This window comes from Anas acuta, chromosome 13 (assembly GCF_963932015.1).
Source record: "Anas acuta chromosome 13, bAnaAcu1.1, whole genome shotgun sequence".
NCBI lineage: Eukaryota > Metazoa > Chordata > Aves > Anseriformes > Anatidae > Anas > Anas acuta.
Genome location: NC_088991.1, coordinates 7,605,448 through 7,624,683, shown reverse-complemented (window position 1 = coordinate 7,624,683; position 19,236 = coordinate 7,605,448). Strand labels below are relative to the sequence as shown.

At 44.7% G+C, this 19,236-nt stretch overlaps 1 protein-coding gene across 26 annotated transcripts in view; it reads right to left on the bottom strand.

Moving 5' to 3' along the window:
* The window catches only part of IL1RAPL2 (interleukin 1 receptor accessory protein like 2), a 397,669-nt gene that overhangs the window by 217,560 nt on the left and 160,873 nt on the right, over positions 1 to 19,236 (bottom strand). The window contains exon 2 of one of the 26 annotated variants that reach the window (XM_068697307.1): positions 13,457 to 13,544. The exons of the other annotated variants lie outside the window; for them this stretch is intronic. The gene's annotated coding sequence lies outside the window, so the exon portion shown is untranslated. The remainder of the gene's footprint in view (positions 1 to 13,456; positions 13,545 to 19,236) is intronic. 26 annotated transcript variants of the gene reach the window in all.

Sequence of the window (19,236 nt, the reverse complement as noted above, 5' to 3'; positions counted from 1 at the left end):
ATGAAAAACATTAGTAAAGACATGGAGAAATTTCTAAATGCCTCCTGTGTCAGCTCAGGCCGAACACAGCACCTCACACACCAGCTGCAAACGGAAGGCTTCCTCCCCGAAGCGCAGAGCTGGGCTCCCAGCAAGCAAACCCCAGGGGTGGCCGGCCGGCTGCTCAGCACCAGCTCGGGTGAGAGACACGATGAAGAAAGAGCTGGAAGCTCTCTGAAGATTATTTCTAGAAAAAACAGTGTTAAATCCAGAAAATAAATCCCACTGAGAACTTCTCACCTGCTCTGTTACTGCGCACAGCTGACTGAGGGTCACTCAGCTTTGTACCTCTCAAGCAGAACGCAACCTGGACAAAATAAAGCTGCAACTTTTCCTCGCATGTGAACACACGGCTTTTTTTTTTTTTTACGAGCAAAGGAGCACTAATAACCCGATAACCCAAATGCTGGGTGAACAGGTTTTACAGACACGAAGGGTGAAGGCAGGATCCAAAGCCACGTGGCAACCTGACCTAGCGATGCTCTGCACAGATTCCTTCTCAAACTCCCCGCAGCAGGACCGTGCTGCTGACCGGGGGCTCCACAGGCTCAGGATCCCTCCTCTGAAGGCACCGGGAGCACGTGGACTCTCAAAAAAGCCTTTCAGCAGAGCCCCAGGACACAGATTGGTGCTGCTCAATTTCAGACATAAATAGCCCAGGACTCCCTGAATTCAGACTACACCTAACAGAGGCTGACGGACTCAGCCTCCGTTTATTTATCCAATGAATTTTTGAACTCCATACGTTTGGCCTTCACACCATACAGTGGCAATGACTTACACGATGTAATTTCATGTCTTGCCTAAAATATACTGGGTTTACTTACTTTAAGTCTTTTGTCTCGTTCCTCACCAGGCGCCTGTTAGCTCTCGTACCACAGGGACACACAAATACCTGCTGTCAGTCCCCTTCTCACCTCAGTTATTCCCCAGATCTAGGACAATAACTTAAAGCAAACAATATTTCCAGCTTTTTAATGTACGAACTACAGACTGCACGCTCACGACTGGGAAGCTAATGAGAATCCTGCTTGAGGAGCTGCAGATAAAACCAGCAGATTTCTTGGCACAATCAGCTTTGCCTCACCGAGGCTTGATTTTAATGAAAAAGCCCCCTAAGCCCTGGGGAGGTTGTTAGATTGTGACCTGAACTCCATGATTTGTGCCTAACTTTAATTAAACCTAATTAGCTTTCCTCTCGCAATATGGGTTCCCCACCCCACATTTTCACAAGCTGTCTGTGCTGTTTAAGGTACTGCAAATTTCCTGAGTCACTGCTACCACAGAACAGAACACAGCTCTTCATCTGCAACTGATTATAGCAAGGCAAACATGCAAAATACCTGCTTAAAAATGGGCTCAGCTGAGCCTGGCAAGCAGCTGAAGCCAAAAGCTTAAGATTATAGGTGTGTTTTTAAAATCTTGTAAGAAAAATGTAATGAATTCTAAAAATAGTCCGCGTTTTATGTATTTTCACACAGTTCAGGGAACCCACTTTACCCAAACCAATTTGTATCAGCTAGTTAAACGAGTGTTTTTCAATTAATACTGTAAAAATTCCTACAAGTTTAGATAGGAAAAGATATTAATTCCCCACAATGTTCCTTAGTAAACAGATTTCCTTGTGCATCTTCCTGACGAACCCACCCCAAAGCTGATAGGGCCCTAAGACATGCCATTTGTGAAGATCTCCATCCTTTCTCTTCGTAACCCAAAAGCCCCCAGCTCTCCCACCGGGCCCTGAGCTGGGCAGTGACCCCCCTGCGGCTGCACAAAGGGCACCTGGCGAGCTTCAGCAGAGGTGATTACCCTGCAGCTCACATTTAAGACATGCCGTTGATCCCAGCGATGCTCCTCTCCCCCCAGGAGCCATCCCCATTAATGCGGTGACTCAGATGAAGAAGAAGAAAGCCTTTTGAAGGTCAGGTCTCACCTTGTAAACCTGAATGGATTTCAGGAGCCTTTGAAGGGTGGGTTATTAACGCCATCAGTTCTAACAGCTCCAGATGAACCCCCACAACCTATTTCATCAAACCCTTTGAAGACCTTTTGCAAGTTCCTCCTCTTCCATTGTTGCAGCCCGCTGCACTGAGAAAGCTGCCAGCTTGCTGGGTGGATCTTTGACATCAAGGTCAAAAACTTCTCATGACCAGCTGTAGAGCTGGTTCAAAAGGCAGAGAAATCTCATTCTCTGCAAGCAGTTATCAATGGGGCCCTGCCCAGAGGGGCTGGACGTGCTCTGCAGGAGTCTGTCTGGGAGCTCATTTAATCCCCTGATTCATTATCCCTCCTCATCCTCCCAAATAAAATTAAAAATAAGAAATGGGGAAGGCTGCAAGGTACGTGTGCCCCAACATCCCTGTGCAGGGTGAGAGCAGGAGCCAGATGTGGGGCTGCCCACGAGGCACCCCCAGGCTCCTCTCCCAGTGCAGAGCTGCCTGGCCCCAGCTGCCTCTCCTCCTGCCCTAAAAATGCCCACAGCCACATTTTGGCTACGAGCACCACATCAGGGTCAGCTGTGGTGGAGGAAGAGGAGGGGATGGACCAAACCCAGGGCTCCCAGCTGAGTGTGTGCAGCTGTGATGGGGAAAGCCACAAAATGTAGGGTAACTGGGCTGGGTTGGACACCTGGAGCTCAAACTCACAGCAGATCTTTGGACAAGTGTCTTTGTCTCTCCACGTTTGCTTCCCAATATTTCTGCTTTGCGTGAGGCACCACGCACTGATGAGCCATTATGGAGTAGTGCAATGTATTAACGGGGAGCGTTACAGTGCAAGGGATTAACCTGGAGTATAAAAAGGCAAGTGTGAGACCCCTGCAAATCACTCCTCTTCCCTTGGAAGCGTGAAATTACAGGAGTGGGAAATCCTTTCCTTCCCTGAAATATATCTGCACTCCGCTTGCTGTAACGATTCAATCTTTTGACCACCTTATGGTCCCCCAAATAAAATAAAAATAAATGGCCTCAAACTAAATGCTGTGGGTTTTTGTGCTAAGCCTCAAAATTACTTTAGCTGTTATAAAACCCCTTAGAAGGAAGGATGCTTTCAAATAAAATGTTGATGGCCCAACAGTAATGACACAAACAGCAGTGCTCTAATTGATAATTCAAGAGGGTTATGGAAAGATACGATATCCAAAACCCTTTTTCTTTGCTTTAATCCATTTCCTTCTCAAGAAGGCTACAAATTACTACGATACCTGTACGCTGGGTTCTTACTGGCCTTGGAAAAACAAAAAAAAAATTTACAAAAAGAGGGGCAGGGAGAGGCATGGTATCCAGATCTGGTAGCTACCTACGTGGGGTCCTGGGTGGGCACCCCTCCAGCACACAGACCCTCGCTTACGCCATCCTCCTGCTTCCCCAGCCGATGAGGATCCTTTGGGATCTACTGCAACAAAGCATCACCTCTTATTTTCAGATACTCACTTAAGATTTGAATGAATTGCCAAGAGACCCCAAGCTAAGCTTCCATTTTCACACGGAGACATTTCACTGCAGCTCCTAAATAGAATGGTCCAATATTAACTGGGGAAGACGGGGAGAGACGGACTGTGGTTCATGAGAGGAACGGGCAATTAAAACGTTCAGAAAAATAGTTATTAAGTGTCTTGGAAATGATTCGTATTTATCAACTACTTTGATCATTGAGGCTTTGGTCAGCCTCGTGAATATGCACTTGATTTTCACACTGCCATCAGGAGTTTTTAAAACTCCAGTTTCCTAAATTGCTGAGAATAAATGAAAAGCTCGGAATGAAAAGCTTGTAAATTAAACATACAGCCATCAACCCCCCAGCAAATGTTTATAATTTAATATAATAGCACTGAAATAGCATTTCCTTCACTCAAGTTGGTACTTACAAATCTAGGCGGGTGTAAAGGTTTCATTATCTAAATGATATGCTAACGCTTTCTGAATTTCACAAATTATAAGTTAGCAGAAGCGTCTATTGTACTGCAACTCATTTCGGTGTGAAATCACCTTGTATAAGAACCAGCAGTGGGATTTCAGTTATTTCTGGGAAGCATTATGTATTTCCTAGAGAATGATTAAGTTTAATTGATGCATTAAAAATAATCAATATTTAATTTTTTGCCTAGTACTTCGCCAGCGTTCGTCCTGGGGGTTTCCCACAGAACGTTCATTAGCTAACGAGGCGCCGCTACCACAAGAAGTAATTTAGGGTGGGTTAAGCAGTAAAGCAGCATCTAAATTCATACTGATCTTAATAGTTATCTCCGTCAAACAGATGGCCTATTGTTCACATCTACACTTCTGACTTCTTAATTGCTACTGTACAAGCTACTACTAATTGTACAGTGCTGGTAACCTCCGTACAGTAATGAACGGGTCAGGGCTTCCTTCAGCCCTTAAGAGTTGTGGTTCTGGAGGCTGCAGCTTAAGGGATCAGCCACAGCACAGCTCTGTGTTACAGCACACAACAGACCGCAGTGAGCTGAGGTTTGTTTTTCCCTCCATACAAACAGTGAAACCCTCAGCTCTGCGAGGGAAGAGGCTGAGCCCCTCTCCTCCGGGCTCTCTCAGGAGGTGGTTGGTAGCTGCTTCAGCTGGAGTTTGAGTTTTCCAGGCCCTGCATCTCGCTCCTTTGCTTCTCTGGGTGGCAGAAAGGGCTCACGGCCACACGGCTTCTCCTGGTGTGCTACACAAGGGGACCGGCCAGAGGCTTCTTGTGACACAGAAATGAAACGAGTTTGCCGGACAGAGCCATGCAGGAAAATGCCGTTGAGCTACTACTTTATTTTAGTATTTAACGTTTGTAAACCAAGCACCAGAAAAAAAAAGAGCAGCTTTTTTTCTGAGAAGACCAGAACAGAGAAAGCAAGAGAAAGAGATGCTACAACCAACAAGTGTGCACGGCAGCAGCCAGCTTCACCAGGAGGCCACTTGCGGGGCATCTCCCTTCCCGAGCCCTGCTCTGCAGCTGGCTGCAGGCATGCCCCAGCAGCGGGCTGCTGCCACAATAACTTGCTGGAGTCACCGCTTGCCCTGCTCCAGACGAGCATTTCTAGGTCAGAGAAGGCGAGGTAACTTTCTGAGACACGCGCATTTGCAATTCATTGCTTCTTTTCCCAGGCCTGGCTCCTTTTCAAAGGTTTGAAAACCAGATGTGGAAAATAAGATTGCGAAAATCATTTGGCAACTTAATAAAGGGGTGCTGCATGTTCCCAGGGTAGGTTTTCAACAACAGAGCACAACAAACACAGGAGAAAATGCTTTTGGGGCACAGGGGAAAGGCTTTGAAAATTGAGCATCACAAGAAAACAAAATTCACTGTTTCATTTACAGAACTTGGTTTTTCCAGAGAGGAATTTTGTCTGTCTTCACGGAAATGTTTTTGCACTGTTTAAGTACCTACTGTCTAAAGGGAAAGGATCGATCTCAGCTGCACATGATTTCGGTTGTATATCACATTTAGGTCTTACAACATTCCTGGAAGATTTGGCACCATAACACACAACACAACACTGCAAGAACGTGAAAAACACATTTACTACTTGGAAATACATGTTATGATGTCAAACAGAAAATAAGGGTAAGCTACCTGGTGAAGAGGCTGGCAGGTCTGGGAGGGCCAGGCGCTCTCGGCGTGCACACCCACCTGGGCTTCTGCAGCCCGGGACAAGGGCACACGGTGACTGCTGTCCTCTCGGTGTGAGCAGGGACGCTGAGCACTCCGTTGGCATCGCTGCCGGCTTCCCACCACCTTTCCCAAGACGGGAGGAGAAAGAGCACCAGCTCCTTTGGTAGTTCCCAGCCCATGGCTGAGCACAGGGACTCTAAGAAGTCAGAGATACAACCGAGAGTGGCAGCTGGGACAAGAGAAGAACATTGGGAAAAAAAACAAAACCAAACCAAGCAGGAAACTAAACTCAAGGTGCTGCTCACAGCCAAGCTACAAAACCACCTCTCTGAGAAAGCAGCAAAAATCCTGTTATCTGAATGAATAAAAGGAGAGCAGCAGTCACTCAAAACATATAAACCTCCAACCTCCAATAACCCTGTATCAGCAGGGAAGCTCCATGAGCCCAGTGGGCATCCCCAGCCTCTGAGGTCTTCCCCCAGTGCCCCTGTCCCCGGTAGCTTTTTAAAGACTGAGGATGTGATCCAAAGGGAAACCCCCGTGAGGCAGGACAACACTTTCTGTGGGAAGGCCTTGAAACAAGCTGATTCCTTATAAACCTTGAAAGCAAAGAGCCAGGCACAGAAAGCCAGAGGGAAGAAATGAAATGCTGCTGGCAAAGGGCTCCTGTGACCCCATCCGAGAGTGGGATCGGCTGGAACTTTGTGGGCACAAACTCCATGGCACAAGCACTCGGTATTTGGAGAACAGTCTGAAACGTAACGCTCCCCACAGGTATTCCGCATGCCAATTAAATATTCCAAGTTTATATCAAGATTATTGTCACCTATTTAACGCCTCATTGGTTTTAGAAGCCATACCAATTTTCTCTTTCCTTTCCATTGAGGTAGTTACAGTAATGGCTAACCATAAAAATTAGATAACGCTGCAGTGTGATCTAAAAACATCTGTGCCTTCCTCGCCTCCACTCCTAAGTGAGGGATGAGTTCGTATCCCCCTGCCTTCCCCCACAGCACCACCTCTGCCCCATGGGGCTCTACGGCCAGAGCACGGCCAACTCAATTACACCAAGCGTGGTTTACAAACAGGGGAAAAAGAAAAACTCTCAGCCATTTCTTCTATGGTCCTTTGAAGCACCATGTACATACACAATCGAACAGTACAGTGCTTTCACATTTTAGAAGAGGAAGGGGAAATATCTGGGAAATGCACACAAAGCACCAGCTCTCTGCGTTTAACTAGCACCCGGTTTCCATTTTTCAAGTTGACATTACTCACTCCACTAAGTTCCTAAATAAAATATTGTGAAGAAAATGAGAAATAAGAACCTGACAAACACAAGGGAAGTTTACTCAAATCAAATATTCCAACAGTGAAAAAACTATGTAGCAAACCAAGTTCTTCATATTGCCTTTTTATCTTATGCAGGGTTAAAGTTAAAAATCTCAAAACCCATTTTTCCCCATGACACAAAAAACGTCTTTTCCAACCAGGTTAGCAATTTCACCCCTTGATTCCCACGTTCCCTTGATTGTGCTACTCCTTCTACCTGCCTTATCAAATCATTGTTTTCAAGTATTTGACTCAGGAATAACACGAGGCTCGGGGGCCCCCATCCTGCCCCCGTTCTTCCCCAGCACTACCACCACCTCCCCAGTGCCACAGCACTGCCCAGGGACACGTCTGCAGGCTGTTGCCTTCAGGCTCTCAGCTCCATTTCTAGCCAGCGTAGAAACCCCCCTTAAAATTCATCTGCAGCTGACCAGAGAGGAGACCACCAACTTTTCTGAGATGCTGAAACCAGAATTTCTTTTTCCTTGTTAGAAGACATTTGCTTTCTCTTGCAATAGGGCCTAACTTGCTGTCGGAGAGAGCAGACTCCTCACCCAGCGAGCAGCTCCGTTCCCCAGGGCACCGCAAGCTCCCTGCATCAGGAGCCACCAGCACTTCCCTGCTTGCCTTTACACTTGTCTTACCTTACTGCTTGCACTCAGTAAGAATTCCATGTTTATTCCTTAAGAATAAACCATCTTTCCGTCCTTGACTGCTTTTTGCATACCCTTGCTCAGACGCACCAACCTTTTCCTTTACCTCCCGGAACTGTTGCTGCCAGGTGACAGGGGTGACCTTTGGGCATCTGTTCCAGCATCGCTGAGCACTTCCCCAGTGCACATCTGTGTCCTCAGTGGCTCTCATTTGAGTTTACGTAGTTATTTTCACAGCTCTATCTGTCCCACAGAAATCTGTTCCTAAAGCTTCATTTTAGTAGCAACCCGGAGCCAAGTAATGAGCCAGAAAGCGCTCGGCTGTCTCCTGTGCCTTTCTTGCAGCACCTCTCTGCACTCCGGTGCTGCAAATTGCCTGGACACGACTTCTCTGAAACCAAATGTGAGCAGTTCCACAAAATACCATGAGTTCAGGGCACCGACCGCCTCCTGTCCCAGCTCTGACTGCAACACGGTGGCCACCGACAACACAAACCCATCGCAGCCTAAACATGCCCAACCCCAGACCTGCACAACCTCATTTATAAATGAGCTACGGGACAAAAGCTCATCATTAAAATAAACGGTGGGTGCTCTGGGATGGAACTTAGAAGAATTCAGCTCTACGCAGCCAGGCACTTCAAATACCCCCAAACAAATCCATTTGATAAATGGCTAATTATCCTAAACTGCCTTAAAATTCAATCTTGATTGTGATTATTACGGATTAAGTACTTCTCAAAGCTTACATTTCAATTCAGCACAATATCCGTGATTCAGAAGATGAGCTGAGTGCCCACTGTTCGTGGCAGCACTAACACACTCCAGCCACAGCAACAAAAATAGGTCCTAATTTGACACAGAGTTTTTCAAGAAACTGGGCTTCATCGCTTTCATGAAATTGTTTGCAATACTCACAAGTTCAGAATTACTTTTGAGCATCTTAGCCATGGGAGACCCATGACTTGCAAACTCCAAAACATCTGCAAGGCCAAGGACTGACAGCTCCAAAAAAAAAAGGACAGTCTCCAGATGCCCACCCTTGGCCACGCTCCACACTAGCCAAGGGCTGGGTTCAGGTCTTGAGGGAGAAGGTCCACGAGGGACACAGAATGGTTGAGGTTGGCAGGGACCTGTGGATGCCATCTGGTCCAACCCCCTGCCCAAGCAGGACCACCAAAAGCCAGGCTACCCTTGGCCTTCTTTGCTGGCTCGAGGTTAACTTGGTGCCCACCAGCAACCCCAAGCCCTTTCCTGCAAAGCTCTTTCCAGCTGGGCAGCATCAAGAGAAGGATGACTGCAGCTGAGCAGAAAGCTTTCACAGGGGAAAGGGTACATCCTCTGCTGACTGCAGACAAGTGTACGGTACGAAAGCACACGGTATTTCATTTTATCCCTGAGTTAGATGGTCTGGATGAGAATTGTCTCAATTTACTGAACCACCTGCAACTGTGGTCAGACTAGTAGTAAGCTCATGGTCAGGCGCCGTTTTACCTATCTTTAAAAATGCACACGCGGCCAAAATACCTGTTCGTGTTGAAGAACAAAACTACTTACTCTGTTGCAGGTCGGTTTTCCATTACCTATTGTGCATCCCTTAGATAAAATTAAGTCCTCTGTGACCAAACTTCTTTGCAAATGTGAAATCAAAGCAAAACATATGAAGTTGAAACACAGCTGATAATGCTCCATTAATTTCACTTTCAAGGAAGAGGTTCAATTCTTGGTATTTGATTTTCCCTCTGGATAACGAATAGCACCTATTTAGCAGACCTGTAAGTAAATCATTTTTCCAATTCCCTACTGGTAAGACGCAGTAGTGCGTAACAGCATGATTTTGCTGTGTGATTAAAAAGAGGTCAGTATTTCAGCGTCATTCTCGTTATCAATAAGGTTACTCAGCAGTCATGAAGCACAAGCTGAACATCCTGTGACTCTGAAATGTTAAAACATATCATTCCAATCATTCCTCCACTCCTTGCTAAGTACCACTGCAACTCAGATTGCTGCGTCAGCTGCCTAAATAAGGATTATATAACCCAGGGAAAAAATAGCGTGAACATTTATCTGCGAGTCAGCATGAAAATAAACGACTCAAACACAGAAGAGTTCAGACAGAGACTGGCACCAAAGATCATGCCTGGGTCCATTTCTGTGCAAAAACCGTGTGTTTATTACCAAATGTCCAAAAATTATTGGCATTGGCTTCTGCAAAGAACAGACATGCTTCATTGAAATATTCAGCTCCCAGACAGATTGGGGTGTCACCCAAAAAAGGAAGGAATATTACAGAGAGAGAATAGAGTTCTGCTAGCTCGTAACAAAATTACAGGGCTTACTGTTTGCTTAAAGAACGACTGCATAGAGAAGCAAGCAAAGGACAGGCAGCACAAGAAATGAAAGTTGTGAAATGCTGCTGTATGAAGCTTTGAAAGACGGAGACAGAATTGTTTTTGAAAAGAAATTGGTAACAAATAACATGAGGCATACTCAAGCCACAGGATGGAAGAGAAGGCAAACACGGTCGTTTCCTATGTCAGAAAGTACTAGATGTTTTCAAATGCACACAAAAAGCAAACTTTAGAACAAGACAGGAAACTGCTTAAAGAGCCCCAAAGCATTATGATTAACTTGTGAAGCTGGTTATCAATATTGCTGGAAGCTCAAGACCAAAACTCTGGGCCAGGAAGTCACTCACACTGAAAATCAGCTGCTGGGTTGCGCAGAGCAATTAAGTGCCACTTTCTGGTGCCTTTTCGACACCGAGTCATTGACTCTCAAAAATCAATTAAATGTTGCCTCCTCATAAATAGATCATTTCTGAAAAGGGAAGGCAGAGTCCCTTGAAAACATTATGGTTCAGTCCCAGTCCTGTTATCGCTTTAATACTCAGGATTTCTTTCCCATGGAAGCTATGGCATAGAACAACACACACAGATGTCAAAGTAACACTGGTATTTAGATGGTTTCAGAACTGGAGGTTCAGGAGAGCACCCTTATCTATCTACTTAGTATTCTGAGCCACGTGGGCTTCGCTGCTGAACTTGACTAACAAAAGCAGCATAGCCCAAAGCAACAAATTGGCTGGCAGTTGAGACGTACAGAAAAGTCAAAATAGGGAGAGAAAGAGAGCCACAAAACCTCTCTGCCAGGAGCAGAACGAAGGAGAAAAATAGGACAGAGAAGCCAAGATGAAAGTACTAGAATTTAAACAGAGGTGAGGATGGACAGAGAGACTTCAAAGTGCTACCTCCGTGCAGCAGTGTTTGTCCAGGGGATCACAAAACGGCTACAGAAGGTCTCATGGGGGTATGTAGTGTTTGGAGCAACCTTGTCCTCTAGAACACAGTTTGATGCTATTGTCACTTAGAGGCTGGTAAGTTTCATATCCACGCCCATCTAGTTAGACTCCCCAAAATTCCCAAGATGGGCTATCAGTTACCAAGAGAGCCCCAGAACCACAGCATTTCTTGGTGCTCAGAGAAAGAACAGAAAAGAGAAAACTCTCTGCTTTCTTCCATGATGAAAAGCCTTAACAGAAGAGCTCTGCTGTTACCATTCAGAAGCAATGGAACTGCTCAGCCAAACGTAACACTTCTGTCTGGTTTCTCAGATGAAAGACGTTCAGCCACAGTTTTGAACAGAATTTGACCTGTGAGTAAATAGTACTTCTATTTGGACTGGTTTATAATCCAGAAGAGAGTAAATCCAGCTTTACCTTCCTAATATTTGACAGAAAGTTGTCTTCTCTGTGACTATTTCACAAACCATCAAGGTTGATCTGCTCAATCCAGCCAGATGTTGACCAAAATCAAGCATTTAAATCAAATTCCAATTTGAGCCTATTTCTATCACTAGCACTCAAATACATGGGAGGAAAAAAAAAAAAAAAAAAAAAGGAGAAAAAAATTATGGATATCTGATTTTACTGAAGGCAAAAACAGAGCCAAAGGCTTTAGCCACTCACCCAGACAGACTGGCTGATGTCAGTAAGACCTTTTCACCGAGAACAAGTTTAATAGAGTCACATAACACCACAGTCCTAGTAATCCACCTGGAGGCATCGGACCTTTTGCCCAACTGAAGTGAACAGAGAAGGGAGGGATCCCATACTGAAATCCAAACAGGATCTGGTAGTTTTGCCCTGGCACGAAGCCGATTAACCAGCCCCGATTTGGAAATCCATAGTGAGAGAGAGAGAGAATAAAAGAGGGGATCTCATCAAACTCTGGCCTGCAGGGCAACCAGGACCACAGGGACTGCCTCCTGGGAGCACAAGCGGAGCCATCCCAAAGCACAGAGGTTGAGCAGGGAACTCCAAACCGAGTTGGAGCCCAAAAACCAGCACAGGACATGCACCATACGCCTGCCATCGGCCTCTCAAGGACTAGAGCAGACCTTGGTTTCCTCTCCACAAGGACGGGCTCAGATCTCTCTGCTAGCCACCCTCACGCAGAGCCCCCAGCCACGCTCTGCAAAGCAGAAAGGGGACAAAGCAGACACGCTTTGGAGAATAAAATGCCAGTGCAGAACCACGTTTTACCCAAGTTTTCTGAGTTATTACGGAAGTGTGTAAAAAAGGGGGTTTATAATAGAATTGCTGACACTGGAACAGCATGAACACAGCTGTTATAATATAGTAAATTTGTAAGAAATTGTATAGCGAACAAAGTAGGTCAACAGCTTCAGAGGAAGAGCTGTGTTTCAGATGGCACACTATCTTAGGAGATCTCAACGCTTTTTTCAACACAACAAAGATGTTTTCCATTCTGTGCTAATTCCCATCATCTTCATTTTTTAAAATATTCATGCTGGAAGGTAGGGCTGACCTCCAAATGCAAGCAAACATGCAGCCAGCGCGTTCAGGTGCTGCAGAGCGGAGCACAGAGCAGGCGATGTAGGAAGGACTGTACCAAGCTGAAGCACGGGTCCCGTGCCCACGGCCGGTCACGGCTGGGTGGCAGTGGGGCTGAGAAGACACACGAGGCAGGTTTTTCAGGATATCCTCCTAGACATAAGCAACTCGTGCATTAGTGACTTCCCAAGTCAGAAGAGTTGCCTTTGGGTGTAACAGTCCTTAGGGTGTTTCTTCCATGAATTTGTCCAGCCTCTTTTTTGGATTTTTGTTGATTGTCAGCACACTTCCACCAGCAAGAGCAATCTCTTCATGTAGACTGTATTTTTATCCTACCATATACTTCCATTGCATTTCCTGCAACATTTCACTAGATAATATAACAAACAATTGCTATTTACCTTCTCTATACCAGCTATTTCCTAGACCTCTGTTGCTTCCCCCTCGCTATGTCTCCCCCAGGTAGCGACATCCTACTGAAATAAATTAAACTCTTCATGCCTGCAACATCAGGCATGACCACGGCTGGCAGGATCGTGCATTCTGCCAGTCAGGAGCCTCACTCTATAGAAATGTTGGTAACACACAGAAGTTAGATTAAATTCTACAGCTCACTGTAAAACGCCCCAGCAAACATTTTCTCTGTCCCTACCTTATTCCAATATAATGAACTAGCAAAAGGATTTAGCTTGGATCTGTCAGTGGATCTTCCCGATTGCTACCTAAGCATGTGTGTGACAGCTGTCAATTCAGGAAGAGTTTATCCCAACAGAAAGATGACAAGGAAATGCTGAGTTGATATGACAGCAAAAGGCAAGAATTTGTTAAAGCAGGCATCCCTGTAGGAAATGTTTCCGCACTACAACAGATGGCCAGTAGTTAGAGGAAACCATTAAAGCTTGAATTGTGGAAATTGGTTAAATTTTTCACAGCAACGGACAGCAGATAAAAATAAACAATTTTTACCAACCTTCCAAGGAGAGCCAGGCCTTTTACAGGGTGCAGCTATGTATCAGGAGTGCAGGGCAGGCACTGTATTTTACAGGCACGCTTATATCCTGTAATGATTTTATAATCATTATATCATTACCATGCACTATGCAGACAATACATCCACACAAGTGTCATAATTGCGTAATTGCTACATTAATACACGCAGGCAGCAATTACAGAGACACAAAAACTGTGTTTGTACATACAGAAGATTAGCTCAGACGGACTCTTAAACTGACCGCCTCCAAAGTTTGTATCCTTTCAGGCCAGTCCTGCATCCACCACATCCTAGCAATCACCACAGCTGGTTTTTCACAGAATCAAAATACAGCCCAGCACTGGGCAAAGAAAATGAAGGTTTCCTAAGAAAACCTAAAACCAGGAGAAACTGAAGGTGTCTGAGCAGGGTAGCAAGTCTGGGCCGTGTTCCAAACAGCCAGGGCTGTGATGGGGGACTGGGGAAATCAAAAAAGGCAAAACTTTACTGAGCTTGCTTCTGGGACCCATTTAAATGTGAAACTCGGGGACTATCAACCTGTGGGAACCAGAGAACAGATGTCCAAGTCATTCCCACTTCTGACGGCCTTCTTGATAACAACAAAACAAAGTAAAAGAATTCCTTGGGAACACACAGCGATGTTTGAGTGAGAGCATCTCAACAGCTGCAGGCCTGACTTGAGCACAGCTTGCCGCAGCCTGCCTTACTCACCGTCCTGGGGATACGCTGCTGTTACAATAACCGTGCCAAGTCTACGTATATTAAACTTCCCTGTCTCGTTCTTCAAGCAGAAAATAGAAGAAAAGCGAAGTAGCAGTAGCCCTCAGCAGCCTGCCACGCACAGCAGCCAAACAGGGGACATCGGGCGATGGTGGCATGGTAAAGCTACGCCAGTGCCTGCTCTGAGTCTGATTCGAGAAATCTCTCTGATAGCTGACAAAAAATAAGGAAATTTCTCTCTCCCTGAAATACAATTCCTATCATAAGGCTTTAAAAAAGCGCAAGGGCTGTTTCTCTAGCCTTAGCAGACATTTCTATGAAGTGCGCATTATGAGTGAGAGCAAATAAATTAAGTTTGTAGCACTGAGGTAGGCTTTCAAGGGGAAAGGGAAAAATAACAAACCAAACTAACAACATAATGTAAAGATACATAATTTTTCATAAGAACTCTGTCATCTGAGTGAGAGGATAACCGTGCTTCCAGCACACTGTTCTCACTTATTTAATAACGGGATACAATTTTGGATTGTGTCTAGGTTGACAGAAAGCAGAAGTGACAGAAAGCTCGGGAAGCTTTGCTTTTAGTATTTGCCTTTTGGAATGGAAATGCTCAAACAGAACCCCTCGGGCTGATAAAATCTGTCACTTCACCATCAAATAAAAATAAATAAAACCAACTTTATCAGCCACTGAAAAAAAAAAAAAAAAACACAGCTATTTTTGTTGTGAATTGCATTAATATCTGTTGTAGACCTTTTCTGTTTCAGAAGTTTCATGAGCTCCTTTTTGCTGTTTTGGTTATCCAGATACTTTGAACCTGCCAAACAAGACGGCAGCGATACCTCAAAGTTGTGCCAAACCAACTGGACAGCTGGAGTTTGAAGCCCAGAACCCACAAACCAGGCACGAGGAGGATTTGATGCTGAGAGGCACGAAAGTCCCGGCTGAATACCAGCCCGTGGAGGTGCAGAACAGGTTCACCATGGGCTCTCCTGACCACGGGCTTTGTCGTCACAATACTCAGCTGATCTGCTGGTTTTCCTACAGAGCTTGTTGCATCTCCAAGATCATCACCGACTCTGAAAGCCGCACGAAGATCCATCCAGCTGATGAAACAAGATGGATTAATAAGGGCTAAAAACTAAATTCCTTACGCACCGAAGCGTGCCCTGTTTTTAAAGCCCTGCAATAATGGTCAATTCTGACAAACACAAGCTATTTAAGTACTTAACTTTGACCATCTCGACTTTCTAACTTGACTCGATAAATACACAAATGTGTCCGTACCTTTTGGACAGAGGCAGTAATTACAGCTGACAGCTGCGAGAGCATTTCACATGTTTCAGTAATGAACCTATCTATCCCCATTAAATATTAATACACCATCTCTCCCTATTACCTATTATGTCATCAGTCACATCAGTTTTAGGAGGAAGGTCAACAAAAACAAGATAACAAGACTTTTGTCATTTTTAACACAGACTGAGCACGTTATGAATGCTTATAAGACCCCTGACAAAAGCAGCACGGTTTATTAAAAAGATGGAAATGTAAGCAGGGAAAAAATAGAACATTTCCCTGCCTTAAATTTGTTTATCTGTTGCATAAATATTTCAGAGGTCATATTTCAGCCCGGATAGGAAGGAGTTGGAAGAGAAGGTGAAATTAAAGTATGCCGTGGTCCTTGCTGTCCATGCTGCTGCCTCCCTGGCTCTGCAAGGGGACGTGGAGATACCTGACCATGGCTGAGAAGGTGTGGCAGATCTTCCAGGTCTGCCAGAAACTCAGGTACCTTCAGCTATCATGTTTCCCTTAACCTCACCAATGATTTTCATGTTTTCCTAATTCAGGATGACGACTCTGGCAAGCGTAAGCACATCCAATACCCACAGACAGAGCGGATCATCTTCAATTATTATTTCCCTTTTTTAACTTAATAACACAGTTTGGCGCACTGTTCTGAAGCTGACTCACTTGACATTCAGACTTTTCTACTTCAAAAATGCTGATTTGATAAAAAAAAAGGAGAAGTTTCAGAGGAATATACTTCCCATGAATTACTTCCAAACGGTTAAACTGAAATGTGCGTTTCCATGTGTGAAACTTTTGAACCACCTGTATGAATTTCAAGGAAACTTAGGTTATTACGGACACTCCAACTGCATTTTCACCAACTGGTTTTGCTCATGCAACTTTCAGTTTGGGTTGCTGACCTTTGCTAATAATTCGAACTTTTGCTCCTCTTCCAAATCTTACAGGCTTCGTTTTGCTGCTAACAAGGCTGTTTTGTCTCATCTCATTACCAAGGCTTCCCTCTGCCCTGGTTATCCCAGTAACTCCTCTCTGCCTTCCCAGTCTTAAGGCATCTTTCCTGAACTTAGTAAACGGCAGCATACACGAGACTCCAGAGCAGAAATAACTGTGTTTTTCAGATTTCTCCATTAACCCCAGCTTCTCTTGAAGCCAAATCACCCCATTGTCACACAGCCCAAGAAGTGTCTCGTTTCTGACTCCCAGATCTGAAGAACTGCAGCCTCACTGCTCATTACCAGTGCCACACCACCCCTTCACTCACAGGACTTGCTCGCAGCACACCCCAATTTGGCTGCTCTCTGCTCAATGCTCTGAAGCTCACTGAGCCCTTCCAAAGCCTCTGAATGATCTCCAGGTTTCCTCTGCATCTCCTTAAGACTCCACGGATCAGCAAAGAGATGACTTCATCTTCAGCCCCACCACGTCAGGCACATGGTATCTGCCCATATCTTCCTTTCACTGGACCCATTACTGGGTTAGGATGGCATATCCTATTTGTTTCAGTGCTCATCAAACTATTTTTCCCTTTCTACAGTAACTCCTGTGAAGCACCGAAGAGTCCTGTAAATCAGAAGCCAAAACAAAGGAGAAAGTTCCTCTCTCAAAAAATGATTATTTTTAATATAGAGTTAGCAACTCTTTTTTTTTTTCTTTTTGTCATTCAAAAACAGTTTTGACAACAAATTTTGAGTCAGGCTCAGTGCTTATTACAGGCTTCAATTTCCTTTTACTAGGGGATATAGTGCCATTAAATCAGTGTCTGCAAGATTGGAGTCCAGGAGAATTCCATCCTATTTCATGCTTCATTATGAAAGATTCATACAGCCCTACTCATCATGTTCCTACAGTCATCTACATCAACTTTAGCGCACTAAAACGTTGTACGGTATGAAATGACACGTTGAAATGATCACTCAAGTTCACCAGGCTTAACCACTATGACAATGATATGTAATCTTACTTTGGCTAGGGATTTAAAAAAAAAAGTCCTAATCAGCATACAAGAGCAACCTTTATTGTGGTAATTAGCATTTACCAAATTGTAACATCAAGCTCAAAACGCTGAAAAGTGCCCTAGAGGCAGAAGTACAGGAGAGAGATTATGACAGGACACCAGAAGTGGAAGCTGCCTTTGTGCTGGAAGAAACCCTGCAGTGATGTGAGCACCGCATGCCAGGGCTTGTTTTCTACAGGGAACGGTGGTAATAGGATTAGTTTCTACAACATGACATGTTAATAAACTGTCTCTCACAAACACACACACCCCTCAAGAAAAAACAAACTCCTGTGCAAGAAAGACTGAATTATTTAGCCGACGAAAGAGGTACCTGGAAAACAAGACACAAGAGGAGATTTAAACATCTGAACTTCTTGGTCAAATACAAGGTGGTATTTTAACCTCTTTTTTTTTTTTTTTTTTTTTTTTCCCCTGTTGCATGCAAGATACCAAGTGAGAAACATGAAACAGGACTGGTACTAGAAGATAACTGGAGTACTAGCCTCAGCCCGTCACACCAGGGTTTTGTTATCAAATCCTGGACGTCTACTTAACATTGTATAGCTCTACAAGCAGCTCTACGCACACACATGTATGCCCATGTTAATGTTTTAATCAAGTTATTTGGAAATCACAACACTGAAGAAACTGCAGGTGCTACAAAGTCCATTTCCCAACGTCCAATTCCCTTCCGCTGCTTTCCCTTACAGAGACCAGGTAAGGGTTGTGAGAAAGCTGCATACAAACTACAGACTGCTGGAACAGCTTGGGTTTCTACAGGGTTTGTATCTCCCTAACCCCCACTCTGTCTTCTTGGCAGCCGTAGGCTTCTTGGGGTGGCTGCTACGGCAGGTAACTCCATACAGCACTGACTGCAGAGCTGTAGTTAGGGTACCTAAGTATTCAAGTGTTAGAGGGACGTTCAGTTTTCTTACTCAACTGATACCATTAGAGAAAGCAGATAATTTGCTGTTTTATCTGTTGCTACCTACTACTTTTACCACTCATGCTATTTCCTGTTCACAGGTTTGCTACCTTGCAGCAATCTACATTTTCATTTATACATTTGTGCCATTATTTCATCAGGAAAAACGTAGAGATCTTACCCGGGCTTCATTTACATTTGATGATCCCATTTAATAGCCCTGGGGGCTAAAAGCCAACGGACGAAAGTTTCTAATTCATGATGGCAGGGGAGGATGTTAACCCCATTAGCATCAAAAAGAAATGGCCAAGTGTCAGGACCGTTTTCACAGATCCATCCCTGTCCCTTCCGACCAGTTAAAGCTCCCAGAATGAGGTCAGTCAATGGTGCAGACTGGTTCCTCCGCTGACATTTCTGATGCTGCTGTGAGACACAGTGCACCGACTGGGTCAGTCGTGCTGCTGGATCCAGCCACTGGAAAATCAAAAACCAAGCAAACCAAAAGATACACGGTGAATTCTTTACACTTAGAGACTCTTTGTGGAAAATAAATAAATAATGGCTTTATCCTTTTCTCATTTAAAAACAAGTGCACTAGGGAAAAAAAAAAAAAAAGGATGAGATGGGGAAGATCGGTATTTTCAGTACTGTATCATTTGCCCTTCTCACTTCCATGAGACAGGAAAATTAAAGCAGCTTCGCAGCATTCTCAGACTTGACTAAATAAATCACAGGGTAAGCATTGAGTTTTCAGATCCTCCTCAGAGATTGGCCCCATGAGTTTGGCTGGATCCTCATCCGCTC